The sequence below is a fragment of the Chiloscyllium plagiosum genome, unplaced genomic scaffold (assembly GCF_037043375.1).
Source record: "Chiloscyllium plagiosum isolate Xiang-an unplaced genomic scaffold, Cpla_swu_hap1 HiC_scaffold_10, whole genome shotgun sequence".
Lineage (NCBI taxonomy): Eukaryota > Metazoa > Chordata > Chondrichthyes > Orectolobiformes > Hemiscylliidae > Chiloscyllium > Chiloscyllium plagiosum.
The window spans coordinates 5,556,825-5,567,607 of NW_028270148.1; the positions used below are offsets into that span (position 1 = coordinate 5,556,825).

Here is a 10,783-nt window from a genome sequence, read left to right on the forward strand (position 1 = left end):
CTGCTAGCAGGAGGGCATTGGAAATCAGAACACCCATCAATTCTCCTCAAGGGCTATGTTACTGTGTGTTTTCTGGAGGCTATGAAAAAATGATACTTTGCAGAGGCACCAAACGCATTGTTGACCCTGGTAAGAGCTCAAATTATGAAAAAAGGGGAGGCATAAAGTTTCTGCTAATTGATAAATATTGGTCAAATAATGTGTAATGTTAACTGGACAATTAAAAACCCAAATATTTATACCTTGAGCCCTTCAGTCAAAGAGAATGTGTTCATCATTCACCTCTTTACAGTTCGATTTGATGATGTATGAAATCAGTTTAAGACCAAGAAACACATCAAGGCCAATTGTGATCATAAAACAGCAGGAATACCTTTCTTACAAACATCTTGACTGTTACCTTGGACTTGATCAAAATCATATTAATCTCACTGATGACTGTAAAACCCCAGGACACAGTCAGCAGTGACTGAGGTTATTTACAGGAAAGTAAAACAGACACACAGAGTTTGAATTTAAAAAGTTCTGAGATCTGATTGAGGTACAAGAACAAAGTGAGGGAAAGTTGTCAGGAATCATGTTTTGTCTCCCCCTTGTCTAACAGCCCAGACTGATAGATTCTGCACTCCTTAAAGCAAATGCATAAATCCCAGATTAGAATCCAGGAGAGTCTGAGAGACTGTAACACACTCAGGGATACTGGGGAAACCTTCTGACAGTCCTGATGGCTGTTGTAGAAATTGTCATCCTTCAGCATAGTTTTCAATATTTCCCATGTAATAATGAGCTTACAATAAAAAAAACATTTTTATGATTATTTAAGCTTTGCTATAAAGGTAGTTTTACAATCAACATGGGAGACACAGTACAGTCAAATCTAAGAGCAGGTTAGAGCAGAATTGCACTGAAGTTGCTCTTTCGGAGGTTTTTGCTGAAGGGTTCACTAAATACAACCCTTTTGTGGGTTTTGTTAGTCTGTGTAGACTGTGAATACAATAGACAACAAAGCACAAAGCTAATGAAGGAACCCAGTAAGTGTGATATTTCACAAAGATTGATGTCACAAATTTGATCAATTGAAATTAATGTACTCCAGAGGCATAATGCAGGAAAGGTAGCTCATAACTTACTAGTTTATCTTTGCATGATTGAGATGGCAGTGAGGATAAAGGGAAGTGGACAGCAGTGGCGCATGAGGAGCCAGTATTGAATTGAATTAGCTTTATTGTCACAGTCTTCATTGTCACCACTCTCTGGGTGAAGCCATTCCTTCTCAAAGGGCCATTCAAGATGGACAACAAGTGCTGGCCCAGCCAGTGATGGTCACATCCCAAGACTGAATGAAACAAAATAAGGTGGAGACAGGCAAATGCTAAATATAATGCTGAGAACAAACAAGATGGAGAAGCAGAAAGGCAGAGAGAAGATAAAGAATGTGAGATTGAAGAACTGGTCCAAGAGGAGAAACAGTTTATTCTGTCTGTGAGTAAAACAAGATTTGATGATGTATGAAATCAGTTTAAGACCAAGAAACACATCAAGGCCAATTGTGATCATAAAACAGCAGGAATACCTTTCTTACAAACATCTTGACTGTTACCTTGGACTTGATCAAAATCATATTAATCTCACTGATGACTGTAAAACCCCAGGACACAGTCAGCAGTGACTGAGGTTATTTACAGGAAAGTAAAACAGACACACAGAGTTTGAATTCCATTTCCAGATCAAACTCGCTGCTTTCTCCCTACCAGAGGAATGGAACACATTCCCCTCTCCAATAAATCCATGTGGAAATGTTTGCTGTGTCAGACTATTGTCAGATAAACAGGACTTACCCATTACAGTCAGCTGGGTTCCTGTCCCACTGATATCTCCCCACACTTTACAGTAATAGACACCCTTATCACTGGGCTGCACATTAGTAATGGTCAGAATGAAATTGTTATTGGACGTGTATCTGGAAGACTGGAATCGCTCAGGGAATCCTGGGCTCCATTCTGTGATGTCCCAAGTCATGTGTTAAAATCGACTCTGTGTTATTCCCTGGTTTCTCCTGGTCCTAGGGACCATCGGTGTGTGTCACTGCAGCGTTCCTCATGGTGCACTGTAACCGGGCAGTGTGACCCTCGGTGACATGTTCCAGGATTGGAGACTGGAGATGGGCTGGGGGATTTGCATCTTTTGAAGAAAAGGTCTGAATAAATTAAAACTTGTTTGAAATTTCTGATGTCCTCCGAATCATACTTAAGTAGAAAGGACAGATTGTAGGAGTGTAACAGTGGGATTAATTATTTCAATAAAACAAGACATTTTAAAGTGAGTTCTCAAAAATAAAGCATTAATCATTAATAAATGTTTAAACGTGAGTTCAAAAGTAAAACTAGTGAAACTTGGAAATGGTACAAACTGTTCTGACTTCCCTTTGTCCATCTGAAATTGAAACTCCAGTGTGACCAATACATTGAGTTCCAGATGAACACTGTGAAGGGATGGTGCTGGTAATTTTATTGTTTCCATGTGCTTTTTAAATTTTATTGAATTGTATCACAAATAAATAATTTGTTTTATTCTATTTTTTCCTTAATATCTGTCATGTAATAAACTTCTTTTTCTTGTTATAAGCCAAGCTGCAGCCTTACCTGCTTATGTTGCAGTGAAAGACCACCTCATTAAATAAAATAATGAAACTTGGATCCATCAAGCTGGATCTTTCATTTGAAAATTAACACGACAAGGAAGAAACCAAATGGGACATTTGTAGAATTGGCAAGGGAGAAAGCAAGGATCGGGGATTTCCATCACTTAGATACAGAAAATAAATGTGAATGTAAGAGAAATTAGCATCATGGAAGATGAATATTTCACATGATCAGGAAGAAGAGATCACATCCAGAGTGAGGCACAACAGAGTGAATACACAGGTCTGGGGTTTTGGAGCAGTGTGAGAATTCAGTGCCAAGGGGAAGAGGTGCTTTCACTTGCTGTTTGAGTGATAGTTTGTCAAGTTTTGTTTAACAGGATAAATTGAAGCTCAGCGTCAGAGACCCAGCACAAAACAAAGAGTGATGTCACAGGAAAACATGCAGGTCATCGGTTGGTACTATCTATTTGTCTATCTATTAGAAGTTGATTTTAGATTAAAGGTCAATATGAGAAATATTTGACAGATTACAAACCAAACGACATATAGAAAATTTAAGAAAAACTATGTACTAACAGGTGAAGGACCAGGTGATGTGCTATAATTACATGATGTGGAAGATGATGGACCCCATTGTGGTTCATAGTGTAGCACAGCTGGAGCAAGTGTTGGTTCTTGATGAACTCTGGCTCAGAGTTGCTGAGGTAGGGTCAGAGCTTCAAACACTAACTCATCAGGGAGGGGGCGCAAGTTACCTGGACACTGATTCAGGAGGCAGTCATACCTTGGAATCAATCAATTGTCAGGGAAAAGATGGTGTGATTCTGAGTGAGGGAGGTAGCGGGATCAAGGAGGTCATGCTGAAGAAGCCTTGGCCCTTGAGCTGTCTAACACATTTGAGATTCTTGTTCCCTGTGTAGATGAGACTGGGGGCTATCTGGAAGATGAGCAAACTGACCCCAGTACAGGAAGGGCAGCCTGGGAGAATGAATCATTGCTAATGGGGACAGTTAGTGGGTGATAATGGGTTGTGTTTGGTAGCGGCCCATGTGATGACATGGCCTAGTTTGTGGGAGTTGGGTTAAAGAAAGGGGAAGGTAATTGTTGGGAAGAGGTATCAAAGAGGAATCTCATGTTCTGTATTTTTCCAAACTTGTTGTTTTGTCGCCACAGTCTTATGAGACCACTGGGGCTTCTCTCATAAAAGTGACTGCTGGTGATTTAACCTGGGGGCCACTAGATCTCAGGTGAGGGAAGAGGTTGAGAAGGAGAGTCTTTCCTGGTAAACTCAAACCAGTGATGGGTATTGAACCCATGCTGTTGGTATCACACTGCTCTCTAAACCAACAATCCAGCCAACTGAACTAAACTGATGCCCTTTTTTGAACAAAAAAAAAAAATGGCAGAGCAAATAAAATAAAATGAATGGAGGGTTAACCAATGATTAACATAAAAACTGACAATAGGAGCTTCATTAAATATATAAAAATGTTGAGACCAGTCAAATTGTATCGTGGCCACTTAGAAAATGAAACTGCAAAGATGGATCTGGGAATGGTTGAGGAGTTAAACAGATATTTTGCATCATTCTTTACAGTGTATTAAATGTCCCAGTAATACTAAAGAATATAGGGTGATCAATTAAATACCATCATCATCAATAAAGAAGAAGTGTTTGACGAAATAAAGGGGTAAAAAGCAAAATGTGTACCATGGCCCTGAGGGCTTGAATCATTGGATCCTAAAAGAGGGGGCTATAGAAATAGCAATTGCATTGTTTGCAGTTTTCCAAACAAGAGGGATACAAAGACTTTACAGAGAAATATCGATAACTTAGGATGTGGGGATTGTATTGGGAGTATAACATGGGGAAAACCTGTAGCTGTCCAGTTTGGAAGGGCGAATCATGGAACAGGGAATTATTTTAATGGAGAAAATCTGCAGTAAGCTGAAACACAATGGGGCTTGGGGTTATCTGTCCATGAAACTCTGGAAGCTAGCAAACAGGGACAGCAGGTAGTCAGGAAAACAGAAGGAATGTTGGAGTGTAAGAGGAGGGAACTTTTACTGCAACTGTACAAGGGGTTGGGGAAACCACATTTGGAGCACTGTCAGCAGTTTTGGACTGTTATTAAACAAAGTTATCATTTCATTGCAGAAAGTTCAGAGAAGGCTCACTGTGATAATCCTTGGGCTGAAGGAATTGTCTTTTGAACAAAGGCTAAACAGGTTGGGACTCTATTCACTGGGGATTAGGAATTAGAGGTGATCGCATTGAACCCTATCAGATTATGAAGGGGCTTGACAGGTGAATGGTGAGAGGATGTTTCCCCTCATGGACGGTCTAGTGTCAGAGGGCTTTGTCTCAGAATAAAGAAGCTAGGAGAAAGCGAGGACTGCAGATGCTGGAGATCAGAGTCAAGAGTGTGGTGCTGGAAAAACACAGCAGGTCAGGCATCATCTGAGGAGCAGGAGAATCAATGTTTCGGGAATAAGCCCTTCATCAGGAATGAGTTTATTTAGCGGGGGAGAGCTTCTTCAAGGTAGGCATCCTGGGAAGAAGTTTCACACTGAGGATGAAGGGCTTATGCCTGAAACATCGATTATCCTGCTCCTCGGATGCTGCCTGACCTGCTGTGCTTTTCCAGCACCACACTCTTAACTCAGAATAAAGGAGTACCAGTTTAAGATTGAGATGAGGAGGAAATTCTTCTCTCAGAGGATTGTGAGACTTTGGAACTCCTTACCACAAAGACCTGTGGGGGCAGAATCCTTGTCCATTTAAGGCTGAGATCGATAGATTCTTAATGAGCTATCAGGAACAGGCAGGACCATGGACAGACAGGTTTTTGATCAGTCAGGGATTCTAGGATTATGTGGGAAATGCAGGAAAGTGGATGTGGAAATATTGGAGCAGCCATGACCTGATTGAAGGGTGGAGGAGGCTCGAGGAGCAGAATGGCCTACTCCTGTTCCTATTTCATATCGTCATAGAACATAGAACAGTTCAGCACAGAACAGGCCCTTCAGCCCACGACGTTGTGCCAACCATTGATCCTCATGTATGCACCCTCAAATTTCTGTGACCATATGCATGTCCAGCAGTCTCTTAAATGTCCCCAATGACCTTGCTTCCACAACTGCTGCTGGCAACGCATTCCATGCTCTCACAACCCCCTGTGTAAAGAATCCACCTCTGACATCCCCTCTATACTTTCCTCCAACCAGTTTAAACTATGAACCCTCGTGTTAGCCATTTCTGCCCTGGGAAATAGTGTCTGACTGTCGACTCTATCTATGCCTCTCATTATCTTGTATACCTCAATTAGGTTCCCTTTCCTCCTCCTTTTCTCCAATGAAAAAAGTCCGAGCTCAGTCAACATCTCTTCATAAGATAAACTCTCCAGTCCAGGCAACATCCTGATAAACCTCCTCGGAACCCTCTCTAAAGCATCAACATCTTTCCTATAATAGGGCGACCAGAACTGGACGCAGTATTCCAAGTGCAGTCTAACCAAAATGTTTATAGAGCTGCAACAAGATCTCACGACTCTTAAACTCAATCCCCCTGTTAATGAAAGCCAAAACATCATATGCTTTTTAACAACCCTGTCCACTTGGGTGGCCATTTTAAAGGATCTATGTACCTGCACACCAAGATCCCTCTGTTCCTCCACACTGCCAAGAATCCTATCCTTAATCCTGTACTCAGCTTTCAAATTCGACATTCCAAAATGCATCACCTCGCATTTATCTAGGTTGAACTCCATCTGCCACCTCTCAGCCCATCTCTGCATCCTGTCAATGTCCCGCTGCAGCCTACAACAGCCCTCTATACTGTCAATGACACCTCCAACCTTTGTGTCGTCTGCAAACTTGCTGACCCATCCTTCAATCCCCTCATCCAAGTCATTAATAAAAATTACAAACAGTAGAGACCCAAGGACAGAGCCCTGTGGAACACCACTCACCACAGACTTCCAGGCAGAATATTTTCCTTCTACTACCACTCGCTGTCTTCTGTTGGCCAGCCAATTCTGTATCCAGACAGCTACGTCCCCTGTATCCCATTCGTCCTGACCTTCTGAATGAGCCTACTATGGGGAACCTTATCAAATGCCTTGCTGAAGTCCATATACACCACATCCACAGCTCGACCCTCATCAACTTTTCTAGTCACATCCTCAAAGAACTCCATAAGGTTTGTGAGGCATGACCTGCCCATCACAAAGCCGTGCTGACTGCATTTAATCAAACCATGCTCTTCCAGATGGTCATAAATCCTATCCCTCAGAATCCTTTCTAACATCCTGCGGATGACAGACGTGAGACTGACTGGTCTGTAATTGCCAGGGATTTCCCTATTTCCTTTCTTAAAGAGAGGAATTACATTTGCCTCTCTCCAGTCCTCAGGTACGACTCCAGTGGAGAGCAAGGATGCAAAGATCTTCGCAAGTGGCGAAGCAATTACATTTCTCACTTCCCAAAGCAGCCGAGGACAAATCTGGTCTGGGCGTGGCGACTTGTCAATCTTAATGTTTGACAAAATTTTCAGCACATCAGCTTCCTCTGCCTCTATCCATTCCAGCATGCACACCTGCTCTTCAAAGATTTAATTCACTACAAAGTTTGTTTCTTTCATAAAGACAGAAGCAAAAAGCTCATTTCGGGCTTCCCCTACCTCCTCAGACTCCACACACAAGTTCCCTATGCTATCCCTGATCGGCCCTACTCTTTCTTTGACCATTCTCTTATTCCTCACATAAGTGTAAAATGCCTTTGTTTTCTCCCTACTCCGTTCTGCCAAGTCTTTCTCGTGCCCCCTTCCTGGCTCTCCTCAGACCATTTTTGAGGTCCTTCCTTGCCTGCCTGTAATTCTCCAGAGCTGAGCTTGACCCTACCTTCCTCCACCTTATGTAAGCTACCTTCTTCCTTTTGACGAGAAGCTCCACCCCTCTCATCATCCAAGGTTCCTTTATCTTACCCCTTCTTGCCTGTCTCAGAGGGACATATTTATTCATCACTCGCAACAACTGTTCCTGAAACAGTGTCCACATGTCTATAGTGCCTTTACCATGGAACAATTGCTCCCAGTCCATGCTTCCTAACTCATGTCTACTCGCATAATAGTTTCCTCTTCCCCAATTAAATATCCTCCCATTTTGCCTAATCATATAGTCATATAGTCTTATATTCTAGAATGGACAGAAAGAGTTTCAAGTAACAAAGGAGAAAGACTGGAACCAAAAAAGCAATTGACAGAAGTTGACATTTTCCCATTTTCGTAAGACAGAACATACCAAAGCCAATTCAATGGGAGACTGATGAGAATCAGAGGAACATCAATAGAATTTTCAGGAAAAGATACATCACAAATGTAAATAATTATTTTAACTATAATGTAGGACAGATAAAATATGAATGCTTTGAATGCACTAATGAGGGAGAGGGAAACCAGAACAGTCCAGAGAATTTGTCTTTAAATATGAACAAGGAGAGTGAGACCACTGGAGGGTCTCAGTTTTGAGGGGAGTATTTCCTTCAGCTTCAAAGCAATGAGGTAAACCAAGAAAGATCTTGAGAGACACTGAGTCAAGTCAATCCCTGACTCTGCCTAATAATCCTATCTTGCACTAACGTGGGCAAATGTGAGGTCTTGCACTTTGGAAAAAAGAATACAAGCATGGATTACTTTCTAAACGGTGAGAAAATTCATAAAGCCAAAGTACAAAGGGATCTGGGAGTGCTAGTCGAGGATTCTCTAAATGTAAACATGCAGGTTGAATCCGTGATTTAAGAAAGCGAATGCAATGTTGTCATTTATCTCAAGAGGTTTGGAATATAAAAGCAGCGATGTGCTACTGAGCCTTTAAACAGCTCTAGTTAGGCCCCATTTGGAGTATTGTGTCCAGGTTTGGGCCCCACACCTCAAGAGGGACATACTGGCACTGGAGCGTGTCCAGTGGAGATTCACACGGATGATCTTTGGAATGGCAGGTTTAACATACGAGGAACGGCTGAGGATCCTGGGATTGTATTCATTGGAGTTCAGAAGGTTAAGGGGAGATCTAATAGAAACCCACAAGATAATACATGTCTTAGAAAGGGTAGACGCTAAGAAATTGTTTCCGTTAGGAGAGGAGACTAGGACCTGTGGGCACAGCCTTAGAATTAGAGGGGGTAAATTCAGAACAGAAATGCGGGGACATTTCTTCAGCCAGAGAGTGGTGGGCCTGTGGAATTCATTGCCGCGGAGTGCTGTGGAGGCCGGGACGCTAAATGGCTTCAAGGCAGAGATTGATAAATTCTTGATGTCACAAGGAATTAAGGGCTACGGAGAGAATTCTGGTAAGTGGAGTTGAAATGCCCGTTAGCCATGATTAAATGGCGGAGTTGACTCGATGGGCCGAATGGCCTTACTTCCACTCCTATGTCTTATGGTCTTATTGTCTTCCAGCGATATTAATGTTCGAATAGATATTAATTGGGTGTGTTCAGGAACTGTATGCAGAGTTGGATTACAAAGTGACTTGTTAATTGCAGAGGTGAGGTTGCAGTGAGAGGAGTAAAACACACTCTGACAGAAGGATTTTATTCTGTTTTAGTGAATGACCTCACAGGTTCAAGAATATTAGCCTCACCATGGGTCATGGAACAACCAGTGGAGATGAAATAAACTGAAATGTAACATGAGGAACATCCTGGATTTTATCATCACTGTATTGTGACTAAATCTCAGGTTTATAGATTTAGAACAATAGAATTATAGTCTATGAGCATGTTGATTTGGAATTTCAGTTCTCAGTATCAATTTTCAAAAGATTAATTGAATACAATGAAGGTGAACAGAATGAGGCTGATTGGTTCAGAATATCTTCTTCAGCAGAAATTTAACAAATGGATCCTGAATTCAGAGAGTTTTATCAAACAGCCTCCTCAGAAATGGAATCACAAAATCATTAGTGTTATGACTTGAGCAACAAAGTATTAATGAGGAAATAGTGTTTAGCCCAAGTACCAGACGATGGGGAATGGACAGAGGTCCATTCGGTGGTCACTCCACCTAACTTCCAGAATGAAATTTCACAAATCGTTTCAATAAAATCCCAACTGCAGGATTTCTAGAGATTACAAAAATGCAGGGAATTCAAGAAAATCACAAACTGAGTTTCAATTCATTCACTGAGCAAAAGGTTACAGTTCAGGAAGAACTGTACTTACTGGTGACATTGAGCTGGCTTCCTCTCCCATAGATCTTTCTCCCCACACTTTACAGTAATAGACCCCAGTATCTCTGGGCTGCACATTTGTGATGATCAGAATGAAACTGTTATTGGGGAGGTCTCTGGAAGACTGGAATCGCTCAGTGAATCCTGGGCTCCATTGTGTGAGAGACATATTTCCCATGTGTTAAAATTCGCATCTTATGACACCCTGGTTTTTGATGGTACCATTTAACAATGGCGTCTGTCACTGTGGCGTTCCTCATGGTGCACTTTAACCAGGCAGTGTGACCCTCAGTGACCCGTTCCATGCTCGGAGACTGGAGAAGATTAGATTAGATTACTTACAGTGTGGAAACAGGCCCTTCGGCCCAACAAGTCCACACCGACCCGCCGAAGCGCAACCCACCCATACTCCTACATTTACCCCTTTAACCTAACACTACGGGCAATTTAGCATGGCCAATTCACCTGACCCGCACATTTTTGGATTGTGGGAGGAAACCGGAGCACCCGGAGGAAACCCACGCAGACACGGGGAGAACGTGCAAACTCCACACAGTCAGTCGCCTGAGTCGGGAATTGAACCCGGGTCTCTGGCGCTGTGAGGCAGCAGTGCTAACCACTGTGCCACTGTGCCGCCCACGACTGGACTGGAAGGACTGGAAGATTTGTACCTTTAGGGAAGAAAATATTGAAAATTTCCGAATCAATTCTCTGGGTTAGAGTGTGTTGCCAGTTGTTCAAAGAAACAGTTCAGGTGGAACACATTCTGTGTTAAATAGGGAAGTAGTTTAAGGTTCAACCAGTGGAGTTGAAGCAGATCAAACAAACCATATTTGAGTAATTAAATATCTTTAATGACTATTACTGTAAATATTTAAAGAGGAACAGCTGGGTCAGAGTGTAGAGTGAC

General features: G+C 42.1%; 1 pseudogene; it reads right to left on the reverse strand.

Annotated features, from left to right (window-relative positions):
- Positions 1–743: 743 nt before the first annotated feature.
- On the reverse strand, positions 744–10,193 carry LOC148148895 (immunoglobulin kappa light chain-like; annotated as a pseudogene).
- Between the last annotated feature and the right edge of the window lie 590 nt (positions 10,194–10,783).